The sequence below is a fragment of the Hippopotamus amphibius genome, chromosome 11 (assembly GCF_030028045.1).
Source record: "Hippopotamus amphibius kiboko isolate mHipAmp2 chromosome 11, mHipAmp2.hap2, whole genome shotgun sequence".
Lineage (NCBI taxonomy): Eukaryota > Metazoa > Chordata > Mammalia > Artiodactyla > Hippopotamidae > Hippopotamus > Hippopotamus amphibius.
The window spans coordinates 57,176,104-57,191,455 of NC_080196.1; positions in this window are offsets into that span (position 1 = coordinate 57,176,104).

Here is a 15,352-nt window from a genome sequence, read left to right on the forward strand (position 1 = left end):
AAAACAATTGTCTTTCTACACACTAACAACAAAATATCTGAAAAAGAAATAAAGAAAACAATCTCATTTACAATAGCATCAAAAACAATAAAATGCCTAGGAAAAATTTAACCAAATATATGAAAGATTTCTACTCTGAAAATTACAAGACATTGATGAAAGAAATTGAAGACACAAATAAATGGAAAGAAATCCCTTGTTCATAGGTCAAAGAGCTAATATTGTTAAAATTCATTCTGGGACTTCCCTGGTGGCACAGTGGTTAAGAATCCACCTGCCAATGCAGCGGACACGGGTTCGATCCCTGATTCAGGAAGATCCCACATGCCGCAGAGAAACTAAGCCCTTGTGTCACGTCTACTGAGCCTGAACTCTAGAGCCCAAGAGCCAAGACTACCAAACCCATGTGCTGCAACTACTGAAGCCCACGTGCCTAGAGCTCATGCTCTGCAACAAGAGAAACCACTGCACTGAGAAGCCCACACACTGCAACAAAGAGTAGCCCCAACTCACTGCAACAAGAGAAAGCCCACATGCAGCAACAAAGACCCAAAGCAGTCAAAAACAAACAAACAAACAAACAAACATAAAAAAATATTCATGGTACCCAAAGTCATCTACAGTTTGGATGTAATCCCTATCAAAATTTCAGTGACATTTTTCCAGAAAATAAAAATGCTAAAATTTGTATGGAACCACAAAAGACCCCAAATAGCTAAAGTAATCTTGAGAAAGAACAAAGCTGGAGGCATCACACTTCCTGATTTCAAAATGTATTACAAAGCTATAATAATCAAAACAGTACAGTACTAGCATAAAAAAAGACACACAGAATAATAGAACAGAATTGAGAGCCCAGAGATAAACCCATGCATATATGGTCAACTAATATTTGACAAGGGAGCCAGGAATACTCCATGGGTAAAAAAATAGTCTCTTCAATAAATGGTGTTGGAAAAACTGGATATTCATAGGCAAAAGGATGAAAATGAACCCCTATTTTACACCATTCACAAAAATTAACTCAAGGTGGATTATAGACTTAAATATAAGACCTGAAACCATAAAACTCCTAAAGGAAAACATAGGGGAAAATCTCCTTCAGATTGGTCTTGGCAGTTATGGTTTGGATATGACCAAAAGTGCAAGCAACAAAAGCAAAAATAAATAAGTGGGACCACATCAAACTAAAAACCTTCTGCACAGCCAAAGAAATGATTGAGAAAATAAAATGACAACCTATGGAATGGGAGGAAATATTTGTAATATCTAATAAGGGATTAATATCCAAAATATATCTTAAAAAACTCATACAATTCAATAGCAAAAGAGCAAATAATTTGATTTAAAAATGAGCAAAGAACCTAAATAAACATTTTTCCATGTAAGATATTCAAATGGCCAGCAGGTACATGGGAAAAAAAAATGTTCAACATCACTAATCATCAGGGAAATGAAAATCAAAACCACAATGAGATATCACCTCAATCCTGTTAGAATGGCTACTATCAAAGAGACAAGAGACAAGCGTTGGTGAGGATGCGGAAAAAAGGGAACCTTTAAACCCTGTTCGTAGGACTGTAAATTGGTACAGCCAGTATGGAAAACATTATGGAGGTTCCTTTAAAAATTAAAAATAGAATGATCATATGCTCCAGCAATTTCACTTCTGGATATATGTCCAAAGCAAATGAACAAATTATCTCGTATCTTCACCACCATGTTTGTTGCAGCATTGTGTACAATAGCCAAGAAATGGAAACAGGCTGTGTTCACGGGTGGATGGAGTATTATTCAGCCATAAAAAGAAGAGAAGATTGCCCTTTGCAACAACATGGATGGACTTTAAGGTCATCATACTAAGTGAAATAAGTCACAGAAAGCCAAATTCTGTATGATCTCCTTCTATGTGGAATCTACAAAAAATGAACTAATGGAAATAGAGAGAAAATTGGTGGTTACCACAGGTAGGGGAGTGGGTGAAAGTGATCAAAGGATGCCAACTTCCAGTTATAAGAATAAATTCTGGGAATGTACATGGTGACTATAGTTAACAATACTGTATTGTGTATTTGAAAGCTGCTAAGAGAGTAGATGTTAAAAGTTCTCAACACACACACACACACACACACACACACACACACACACAACTGTAACCATGTGAGATGATGGATATGTTAACTAACACTATTATGGCAATCATTCACTAAATAATCTCTTCGTTCAAACTTCCTATACCTTTCCTCCCCAATTCGTGTTGAAAACTGCTTTGTTTTTGAGACACTCTTTAACTGACTTGTATCATCACACACTCATGTATTTTTCCTTCTTCCATCGCAATCTCCTTTGCCTGCTCCTCTGCCCTATGCAACCTCCAAACTTGGAAGTTTCTCACACATCAATCTTATGTACACATCCTCTATAATTTTTTTAATATTTTTCTCCGTAGGTGATGTCATCAATTTTTTAAATAACAGTTTTATTGGAATGTAATTCACATACCATAATACTCACAGAGTTGTACAACCATAGCCACTACCTAATTGGTATAGTTTCATCATCCCTAAAAGAAATCCCATACCCACTAAGCACTCACCTCCTCATTCCTTCCTCCCCAACCTCTTACCAACCACTAATCCATGTTGTCTCTACAGATTTGAATATTGCAAATAAATGGAACCTATCATAAGTGGTCTTTTTGTGGCCGGTTTCTCTTATTTAGCATGTTCTCTAGGTTCATCCATTGTAACCTGTATCAGAACTTCATTTCTTTTTACTGATGAATAATTTCCATTGTATTATATATCACAATTGTTTATTCAGTCATCAGTTTGTGGGTATTTGAGCTGTTTCTATTTTTTGGCTACCATAAATAATGCTGTTATGAACATTCGTGTACAAGTTTATGTGTGGACATATATTTTCATTTCTCTTGGATATATCTAGGAGTAGAATTGCTAGGTCTTAAGGTAACTCTTTGTTTAGCATTTTGAGAAACTGCTGAACTGTTTTCTAAAGCAGGCTGAAACATTTTGCAATCACACCAGCAGGGTATAAGGGTTCCAATCTTCCTGCATCCTCATCAACGATTGCTATTGCCTGTCTTTTTTATTATAACTATCCTAGTGGGTGTGAAGTGGCAATCTCCTCAATGACTAAAAATGCTCATTTTTGAATTGAGTTGTCTTTTTATTGTTAAATTTTAAGTGTTATTTATATATTCTATATACAAGACCATTGTCAAGTATATGATTTGCAAATATTTTCTCCCTTTCAGTGGACTTTTTACTTTCTTCATGGTGTACTTTCAAGCATAAATGTTTTTAATAAAGGTTTTTAATGTTGATAAAGTCCAGTTTATCTATTTTTTTCTTTTGTTGTATATGGGTTTGGCGTCATATCTAAGAAGTCACTGCTTAATCGAATATCACAAGGTTTAGTTTTTACATTGAGGTCTATGATCCATTTTGAATTAATTTTTGTGTATAGTGTGTGTTACAGTTTCATCCTTTTGTACATGGCTATCCAGTCGTCACATCATCATTTGTTGAAAAGACTATCCTCCCCCTTTACCTCGTTGAATTTTCTTGTCATTCTTTTCAAAAATGAATTGAATATAAATTAATTATTTATTCCTGAACTCTCAATTATATTCCATTGATCTCTATGTCTATCCTTATGCCAATACTGCATTAACTTGATTACTGTAGCTTTGTAGTAAGTTTTGAAATCAGGAAGTTTGTGTCCCCTAAATTTGTTCTTTTCAAGAATGTTCTGGCCGAACACCATACATGAAAATAAACTCAAAATGGATTAAAAACCTAAATGTAAGGCCAGACACTATAAAACTCCTAGAGGAAAACATAGGAAGAACACTCTTTGACATAAATCACAGGGAGATCTTTTCTGACCCACCTCCTAGGGTAATGGAAATAAAAACAAAAATAGGTAAGTGGGACCTAATGAAACAAAAGCTTTTGCACAGCAAAGGAATCTATAAGCAACACAAAAACACAACCCTCAGAATGGGAGAAAATATTTGCAAAAGAATCAGCAGACAAACGAATTAATCTCCAAAATATATAAACAGTTCATGCACCTCAATATCAAAAAAACAAACAACCCAATCCAAAAATGGGCAGAAGACCTAAATAGGCATTTCTCCAAAGAAGACATACAGATGGTCAAGAGGCACATGAAAAACTGCTCAACATGACTAATTATTAGAGAAATGCAAATCAGAACTACAATGAGGTATCACCTCACACCAGTTAGAATGGGCATCATCAGAAAATATACAAACAATAAATGCTGGAGAGAGTGTGGAGAAAAGGAAACCCTCTTGCACTGTTGGTGGAAATGTAAATTGATACAGCCACTATGGAGAACAGTATGGAGGTTCCTTGAAAAACTAAAAATAGAACTACCATATGACCCAGTAATCCCACTACTGGGCATATACCCAGAGAACACCATAATTCAAAAAGACACATACACCCCAATGTTCATTGCAGCACTATTTACAATAGCCAGGTCATGAAAGCAACCTAAATGTCCATCAACAGATGAATGGATAAAGAAGATATGGTACATATATACAATGGAATATTACTCAGCTGTAAAAAGGAATGAAATTGGGACATTTGCAGAGACATGGATGGACCTAGAGACCATCATACAGAGTGAAGTAAGTCAGAAAGAGAAAAAGAAATATTGTATAGTAACACATATATGTGGAACCTAGAGAAATGGTACAGATCAATGGGTTTGCAAGGTAGAAATGGAGACACAAATGTAGAGAACAAATATATGGACACCAAGGGTAGGAAGCAGGGGCAGTTGGGGTGGGATGAATTGGGCGATTAGGATTGCCATATATACATTACTAATAAGAAAAAATACCAAATTGTGCACTTGAAAAAAAATCAACATAGATTGGAGTCTGAAAAAAAAAAAGGAAGTTCTGGGCATTTTTAGCCACTTGCACTTCATCAGTTTTTATCCTTTAAATCCCATCTCATAAACAGACAACTCCCAAATTATATTATCCAAATCATTTTCTGAAGCCGTGACTCATGTTGAAACTAATGTCTTTAATTGGCAGTCCCAATGAAATGTCTCACAGCTATTTCAAACTGCCCAAATGAAACAGAAAATTCATCCACATAACTACCCCCCATCCCATTTCTAGTGTCACCTACACTTAATTGCTATACGTGTCCCCACAATTAACCCTGTTGCTCATGCAGGAAACTGAGTCAGTATTCACTACTCCCTCTTCTTCACTCCCACTGTCAATCCTTCAGCAAGTCCCACCCATCCTTCCTCCAAACCATACCTCAAATTTACTCACTGTCACCATACCCACATTTTAAACCTTGAAGCAGCTATTATAATTGTCTCCTAGGTTACTGATTGGTGTCCCTGATTTTCCCCCAAAGGCCCGTTTTCTTCACAAGAAACTGATAATTTAATAACTTAAAGCAGATTATTTTGTTCCCCTTCTTAAAAGTTTTCACTGATGTCCTTTATACTTAAATGAAATCAAATCTTTCCCATGACATATGAGCCCTTGCATGATTTGAATCCACCTACCTTTCCTGCCTTGCCTTTCGCTGTCTCCCCTTTCTCACAGGTTCTTGACATACCAGATTTCCTTTAGGTTCTCACACAAGACAACCTTCTTCCTGGCCTGAGGTCCTTGCACATGCTGTCTCCTCTGACACCGTGACCCCCTACTATTCCATGGGTAGTTCCTATGACCCATCTGTTCTTGGCTTAAATATCATCTCCTAACAGAACTTATCTTTGGTAACTTTATGCGTAAATTAGGTCTCTCTCGTATCTTCTTTCACTGCACACAGTTGTTCCTTTCAACACATTTATTCTGCTTTGTAAGTATTAAATTAATTGTTTATATGCTTGGTTATTTTCTGTCTCTCTTACGAAGCTGTAAGATCCATGCAGGTAGGAACCATGTCTGTTCTTTTTATCACTGTATTCCGAGTGCTAAGCACACAATAAGTGCTCATTAAATCAGTACTTGAATAAATGTCTCGTTTTTACCCATTAAAAAATTAATAATAGAGGACAGTTTCATAATGCTTAGTATAGGCCAGGCACTGTTACACATCCTTTACATGGAATGATTTGTTTAAACCTCACAGCAACCTTATGAAGTAAATTTTATTATTATCCCATTTTTTTAAAGAGAGGAAATCGGGTTACAGAGAAGATAAGCCACCCAGGCAGGATATGAGTAAACCTGGAGTTAGTATGTGGGCACTCTCGCTCTGGTGCCTATGTTCATAACCACTGTGCTACACTGATGCACACCAGGAAGGCATGGAAGCAGACTTTGGTTTAGGGAGTTGGCATCTTCTCCTAGCCCTGTCTCTGCATGCACACTTTGTGGGAGCAGATGGAGCAATTTGCAAGAGCATCTCAAATGACTCGAAGTTTAAAAAACGGCAACTTGTGGCCATTTTTTGTTTGTTTCTTTCTGAGATTCAGAGATAAAGGAGTACTATGGGATGGGAGCAGCTGCCTCCTGAAAGGAGGATAGCCAGGATCTCAAAGTAAGATATCCTTGAAGGAATCAGAAGCCGAGGCTGGTGACCTAGGATCAGTACAAGGTGGGTGGTTGAAACCGTGAGCTTTTCCAGGTGCAGCTGTTGGTCCTAGGAGAAAACGACTAAACCCAGGAGTGTGTGAAATTAAAAGAGTTGCAGATAAATCAAAACAACAATGAGATATCGCCTCACACCTGTTAGGATGGCTCATCAAAAAGAGATAACAATTGCTGGTGAGGATGTGGAGGAAAGGAAACTCTGTTGGTGGGATGTAAATTGGTACAGCCGCTATGGGAAACAGTATGACAGTTTCTCAAAAAACTAAAAATTGTACTACCATATGATCCAGCAATCCCACTCCTGGATATGTAACTGTTTGAGTTAAAATCAGTATCTCAAAAGGTTATCTGCATATTCACGTTCACTGAAGCATTATTCACATTATTCAACCTAAGCGTCTGTCGTTGGATGAATGGATAAAGATGGTGTGGTATATGTACACAACGCAATATTTTTCAGCCATGGGAAAGAAGAAATGCCTACGATTTGTGACAGCGTGGATGGACCCTGCAGGTATTATGCTAAATGATATAAGTCAGACAGAGAAGGACAAATACTGTATGATATCACTTACATGTAGAATCTAAAAACTCTGAACTTATAAAAACAGGGGGTAGAATAGAAGTTACAAGGGACTGGGGGTGGAGGAATTGGGGAGAAATTGTTTTAAGGGTACAAAATTATAACCAATAGATAATTAAGTTCTGGAGAGCTAATACACAACATAGTGATTATAGTCAACGATACTGTATTATAAATTTCAAAGTTAAGAGACTAAATCTTAACTTCTCAGCACACACAAAAAATGATAAATATGTAACGTGAAAAAGTGTTAGCTAATGCTACTATAGTAATCATATTGCAATATGTAAATGTACCAAACCAACACATTTTACACCTTACAGTTACACGTTATGTATCAATTACATCTCAATTAAAAAATATAGATAGATGATGCTAGATAGATAGATAGATGATAGATAGATGGATAGTTGCAGGGGGAAGTCTCACACTGGCATGCTGTGCACTGGATGGGCCTTAACCTTCATACTATCATCCGGCCCTCACAGTGAGTGCACGCACTTGTGCGTGTGCACGCGGGCGCATGCGTGCACACACACACACACACAGAGACATTTCAGGATGTGTGTAGAGTTTCTTGTGTTCTTAGAACACCACTGTCTTTGTGTTCTTAGAACACCATTGTCTTTTTTTCTGTGTTCAAAGTAAGTTCTGGTTCAAATAGTAAGTATGTCTTCTTGAAGTGGTCAGTAGTGGTCAATGCCTCCACTTTCCGTCATAGATGTACCGCAATCATCTTTGAGTCTCACTGAACCCCGTGTGTGGTGGGCCTACCAGAATTCTGTGCTCCTGGCGCACTGCAGATGCTAGTGGAGTGGCAAGGAATGGTGGTAGACCACATATCACAGGTATCTCCTCTGCCCTCGCTCTTGCTCCCCTGCCTCAGTGGACTTACTAACAAAACACCAAGATAAAATTACTAAGGATTTTAACACAGCAGCAGCAGAGCATTAAACTAAGCTCAGGAACTTGTGAATGTGGGGTCGTGTGCAACTGCACAGGTAAGGCTACACCCACGAAGCTGACCCTGGTCATTAGCATGTAACTGGCACTGAACTCCACAGAACTCGATGAGATCACCTGTGAGAGCAGATAGAAGGAGCAAACTGTCCCAGCCATAAACACTGGGTTGGTTCAACATTTAGAGATTGATCAGAGGAGAAAGAGTCCACAAAGGAGACTGAGAAAGCAGCCAGGGAGGTAGGACATGATATGAACTGCCTGGCCATGATGCTCTAATTGCATTTTCTGGGACTGCTGTTTAGTAACAGACCTAATAGGATGGCACTGGTGTGTGAGGGGCTCACTATTGAGATTCTGGTACCAGTACTGTGGATGGGTAGGCAGAAGTGAGTCATTTAATTGAGGTACACTGGGATATTAGTGCTTTCACAGGGAAGCACAATAATGCTCAAAAACAAGTGTTTTGTTTTTTTGTTTTTTTATTGAAGTATAGTTGATTTACAACATGGTGTTAATTTTAGGTATACACCAAAGCGATTCAGTTAATTATATATAAATAATTTTCTTTCAGATTATTTTCCATTAGCGTTCATTACAAGATATTGAATATTGTTCCCTGTGTTATAAAGCCTTGTTGTTTACCTATTTTACATATAAGTGTGTATCTGTTAAACCCATACTCCAAATTTGTCCCTCACCCCACTTTCCCCTTTGGTAACCATAAGTTTGTTTTCTATGTCTCTGAGTCTGTTTCTGTTTTCTAAATAGATCCATTTGCATTATTTTTTAGATTCCACATATAAGTGATATCATGTTGTATCTTCCTCTTTCTGACTTATTTCACTTAGAGTGATAATCTCTAGGTCCATACATGTTGTTGCAAATGGCAACACTTCATTCTTTTTTATGGCTGAGTAATATTCCCTTGTACATACGTACCACATCTTCTTTATCCATTCATCTGTTGACAGATTGCTTCCATGTCTTGGCTATTACAAATAGTGCTGCTATGAGCATTGGAGTGCATGTGTCTTTTCAAATTAGAATTTTCATCTTTTCCAGATATATGCCCAGTAGTGGGATTGCTGGGTCATATGGTAGCTCTATTTTTAGTTTTTTAAGGAACCTCCATACTGTTCTCCATAGTGGCTGCACCAATTTACATTCTCACCAAAAGTGCAGGAGGGTTCCCTTTTCTCTACATGCTTTTCAGCATTTCTTATTTGTAAACTTTTTGATAATAGCAATTCTGACAGGTGTGAGGGTTTGATTTGCATTTGAGAACAAGTCCTAAACAGACTGGATTCAGAGAGGTGTTCCTGAGATTTTGGTTAGGTGCCTCTATTTGAGGGCTAATTCTGCTGGTTCTGTGGCAGCACATGTATATGCCTTTTTTCCCTAAAGAAAGACAAGAGGAAGCCTCTACCTGGCAGCTGATGGTAGCTGCTCACAGCAGTAACACTGTCAAGTTGACCAGAATGCTAAGGAATTCCTAGCAATTTGGCTTTCTTTTCATAACTGGACTTGGTCTCCTGCACTGAGCCGGGCAGACTGCTAAGGGGCTGGGCACCTGTGGGCGTGTGCAGCCCTGCACCCCTCTCGGCTCCTGCATCGCTTCCCCCCACCCCCTTCCCCTGCAGCAGCCTGGGCTGGTGGGTCCTTAGCATCGGCCACGCCAGAAGCGCTGGAAAAGTGCACCCTGTGGTTTTCGCCCGACTTGGGAGAGCAGTGCTGGAGGTGGCAATGTCTGCCAGGTGGCGACTCCAGCGCGGGTGAAGCTGGGACCCTGGTGATGCCCGGGGGGCCGCAGGCTACAAGGGTGGCTTGGGCAGGAGCCACCACGGAAGCGCCCTTGGGGCTGCAGCGAGCCATGTCTGCCGGGCTCCGGGAGGTAGAAAACCAGTGTTTTCTGGCTTTAGACGGGGAGTTGCTTAGGATCTCTTAAAATCAGCATTATTGAGGCACAACTTATGTGTCATAAAATGTAATTCTATGTTTTTTAGTAAATGTAGTTGTGAACTTGGTACATGTAGTAAATGTTCCAGTCTTGGAACGTTTCCATCGTTGCATCAAGTTCCCTCAGCGTCCCTTTCCAGTCAGTTCCCATTTTCATACCCAGCCCCTGGCAGCCTGTGATGTGCTTTCTGCTGAAGATGGACCTTCTCTGGTAAATGGAAGTTTACAGTATGTGGTCTCTTGTGTCTGGCTTCTTTCACTTAGCATATTTTTGAGGTTCATCCTTAGCGTTGTAGTGTAAGTAGTTGTTTTTTAGTGCTGAATAGTCCCCCATTGTGTGACTATCACATTTCATTTAGCCATTCGTCAGCTGGACATTTGAGTTGTTCTGCTTTGGAGTTACTATGAATTGTGCCAGGAACATTTGTATACAAGTCTTTATGTGGATTTGTTTTCATGTATCTTGGGTAGATACCTAGGAGTGGAATTGCAGTTTTGTATACTAAGTTTATGTTAAATTTGTCTAAATGTCTCAGATCTCTTTTTATTAGATTTACAGTAAAATGTTTGATAAAAAAATTAGCCTATTGAAACTAAAGTTGGTGGAAGAAGCTCTAACTAATGTTCTTGTTAACTGGGAATTAACCATTCTTTTACTCATTTTTCAAGCACTTATTGAGCAAGCCATTGTACTAACCATTCCATATTAAAGTTAACTACACATCACTGGTTTTCTCTGACGACTGGTAATCTTGCAAAGATCATGATTATGAACACAGCAGCCATGATTTAGTGCTGTGTAAAGAGGATGGGGCTAAAGCTATGTGTACATTAGGATATACTTTTTGAGATTTTTTTTTTTTTATTTGACTTTACTGAATTCCTTTAACTTGCTTGGTTTTACTGGCCTTTTTCTTTTAAAGAAAACAGGAAAAACAAACAAACAAACAAACGTGCAGTATCTAGTTTTACAGCACGGAAGGTAAATGTGACACTGATAGATTTGTTGATGATGGCCTGAGAAACTCCAGGGGTTTGAGAGATGGGGGTTGTACAAAGCTGGGAATGAGAGACCATTCTCAACTGGGAGGTCTGGTTTTCTTGTGTTAGCAAAACAGAGATGAAGAGCATGATAACATTGGTCCTGATGGTCTCAAGGCAGATAGTGCTGGTGATGGTCTAAAGCTGAGAAGAATTGAAGAAACAGTTAAATTGTAGTTAAATTCTGTGGTTCATTCAGATATGGGTTACTCTACCTATTCTGAGCTTATTTATATCTAATCCCTCCTATTTAGACTCCATAGCTTTAGAATGGCAATACTGGGATGCTATAATAACTTATATTTTAGAAAAGTCAGACACCTTATTTGGGGAGCAATCTGGTAAAATCGAACCAGAAAAGAACTAGGACTCCTTAGAGAAATGGCTGACTCCAGGGCTGGGGCACATAAAACATAGGATGAGCCTGGGTCATCTTGTGCCAAAAAGCAAGAAAGGGCTCAAGAACATTCGAGTCATGTCAGGGACACAGGCACCAGACTGAAGACAGGTCAGTCCAGGGGCAATCACACCATCAAAATAAGTGATGATAGGAATGCACTGTACAATAAAATAAAAGAATCCATACTAACATAAATAAGTGAATAAATAATTAATGGAGAAAGGAGAGCTCTACTTAACAGATCACTAACTAACAAGTGTGGAAAGTAATGGAATTTTAAAAAATGTTCATTGCAGCACTATTTACAATAGCCAGGACATGGAAGCAATCTAAATGCCCAGCAACAGAAGAATGGATAAAGAAGATATGGCACATATATACAATGGAATATTACTCAGCCATAAAAAGGAACGAAACTGAGTTATCTGTAGTGAGGGGGATGGACCTAGAGTCTGTCATACAGGGTGAAGTAAGTCAGAAAGAGAAAAACAAATACTGTGTGCTAATGCATATATATGGAATCTAAAAAAGTGGTACAGATGAACCCAGTGACAGGGTAAGAATAAAGATACAGATGTAGAGAATGGACTTGAGGACAAGCGGCGGGGGGTGGGGGTGGGGGGTGGCGGTGAAGGGGAAGCTGGGACGAAGTGTGAGAGAGTAGCACTGACACATATACACTACCAAATGTAAAATAGATAGCTAGTGGGAAGCTGCTGCATACCACAGGGAGATCACCTCGATGATGGGTGATGACTTAGAGGGCTGGGGGATAGGGAGGGTGGGAGGAAGTCATGGGAGGGAGGGGATATGGAGATATATGTATAAATACAGCTGATTCCCTTTGTTGTACAGCAAAAACTGGCACAACAGTGTAAAGCAATTATATTCCAATAAAGAGCTTAAAAAAAAAGTCACCATTTGGCTTTCACCACAGGAATACTTGATTCAGGCAAGAAACATTAATCTATGTTAAAACTGGTAGGTAAAAGTGTGGTAAAGAATATATTTACATAGTTTCAAAGTATCTCCCCAGAAAAAAATTACAAACTGCTCACTAATTTGTAAGTATCAAGTACAAACTAACTTCAGAGTGAAGAAAGCTGGAAAACATATCTTAACCAAGTAATAAAAGTTACCACCATCAGGAATGGGACAAATTCACATCATGTGCTTTCTGATAAGAGGCCCTGAGAACTACATGGCACTTTTTCTGAAAAGGTCCTACCAAAAATGGACAAATTTGAGGAAAATTAGAGAAACTCAAACTGTAGGGTTTTCTACAAAGTAACTGCCTTATACTTTGAGACTACTATATGCTACGTTTTCTTTTTGCTTGTTTTATTTGTGTGTTTGAAACTAGTCCTCACTTTATTTAATTTCTTTAGTTTTAGCTCATGTCCTTTCCTGTGCCAGGACCCTATCCAGCTGGTGTGCATTCTTTATGGTGAAGTGTTAGCATATCAAATTATTCATTTGGTAAAACCAGTATATTTTCTGTATTAATTATAGAAAATTCATGTTGTTTTTGAAATTTACCTACCTCCAATCCTTCTAAAAGTCTCAATCTGGTTTTTGTTGTTGTTGTTTTTAATTGCAATGTTAGATCTATGTGCAAAAATATAAAGTACATCATGACTGTAGGTTAATAGCTGCATGTTTAAGATTTACTTTGCTGTATGTTTTTACTGAATGACATTTCCTATTTCAAGGCAAGTACGAGTATGTGGCATGATGACACGACTCAGTTTCTTAGAAATTTGTTTAATTTGTTGACTGCTGCCTGTACCTTTGGTAATCCTGTCCATGACAAAAATAAAAAATAAAAAGAAGAAACAGGCTTTGTCTGGGGGGGATTCCAGGCTAATGGACCACAAATACACCTACATGCACACACTAGAGGTCAGTACTATAACTGCTGTCTCAGTGAGAAATGAAGGCCAGGAGATTTTGTTGGTTAAGACTGTGATCACTGGAATCTGAGTAACACAACTTAAAATCCTTAACTCTGCTCTCACTTTGCAGCCTTACACTGGGCAGATGAATCACGTGCCTTAAAGTTCTGGAAAATGCGGAGACAATTCTATATCAGGACTGCAATACAGAACAGTGATATAAGGCATATGAAGCAATTAGCATAATCCTGATATGTAATAGTAAGGCCTTGTAAATAATGTTGACTATTATTATGATATACCCACCTGAAAACTCTATAATACAAATGAGCCGGGGAACATGTAACCCGAGTATATGGAGAATAACAAAAATCAAGTGGTACCAACCCCTTGTTTAGGGATGTGAACCACACTTTACGCCTTTCTGACAGCCCACTCACGGTGGCTGCCATTTGCATTTTCTCTCCCCAACCCAGAAATCTGACTCTGAATACTATAGTGCACTCGTAATTTTTAATTAAAGCACTGTGCCTTACAAACACCTTCTTCAAACTCAAAGCAAGCATTGTGCTTGAAACACTATAAAACTTGCCAAAGAATCTAAATGGCAATGATAGTAAAGGAAAATACAGACTATATTCTAAGAACAATGGTATCTGGGGAAAATAGTAGGCGCACAGAGGTTGTTTGAGCAACAGAAATTGAGACTGATGAATCAGTTTTCTTTCTGATGTGGGCTCACCACCCACAGCCAAAGTACTTTCTGCAAAACCAAAGCCACTATCCATCCTCAGTCAATACCTGTCTTCCTTTCTAGAAAGCTCTATCTCCCTCCTAATCCCTATCAAGTCTGCACGGAATACAAGGTTACTCATGATCAACCCTCCTTACTAGCTCTAAGTGTTAGCTATTATACAATTTCATACTAGTCCAAAAAGTATTTACAGAGCATGTAATATAAATATACATGTTACTATCTATGCAAAATTTTATAGAGTTTATAAAGATGATTAAGATGATACAGTTTGCCCTACAGTTAATTCAAACAGGGGTCAGCAAATTATGGCCTGAAGGTCAAATCTGGCCATGCCATTTGTTTACATGTTGTCTATGATGGTTTTATTAATACAGCAGAGTTCAGTTGTTGTGACCAAGATCACATGCTTTCCAAAGCTGAAGATACTTACTATCTTGGCCCTTTAAAGAAAATGTCTGCCAACCTCTGTTAACAGGAGTTGCAACTATAGCAAAAATACCCTACTAAGTGTTAATTAAAAAGCTACAAATGAATTAAGAGAGTTCAGAAAGTTGGAGTGGTCACTTTCAGCAGTGTCATTTTGAGAAAACTTTTTGGAAGAGGTACCAATAGAAATAGTACTAAAAGTATCGAATGCAGGATTGGTTACAAAATTCTAGGCAACAAAAAATGATGGAAATATGTAAAGCAAAGAAAAAGCAAGATAGAGGATGGAGCCTACCAATTAGATTAGTCATTATTCTCTTAGGATAATTTGTGAAGCCCTCTGCATCTTTACCATTTTTCTGATCTGCATGTATATTTTTATAATAGTTACATTCCATATGCCTCTAAGATAGCTCTTAATTATATGCTTGCTCTCCAGCTGGTAACTCCACTCTAACGAGGCAAACTCAGGTATGAATTTGGTGACAAACATCATAATTAATGACATTCTCTGAAACTCTGCCTTAATTTAACCTTCTTAATCTTTTCTGTCATTTGATATTATTTATTCAGCACCAAAAGATTGAGATACTGTTTATCTCCCAAAACAAAATCACATGACTTTGCACACATTAATTTGCAAAGATGATTGCTGTGTTGTTCTCATTTGTGTTTGTTCCTTTTCCTTAAAGTTCCATGA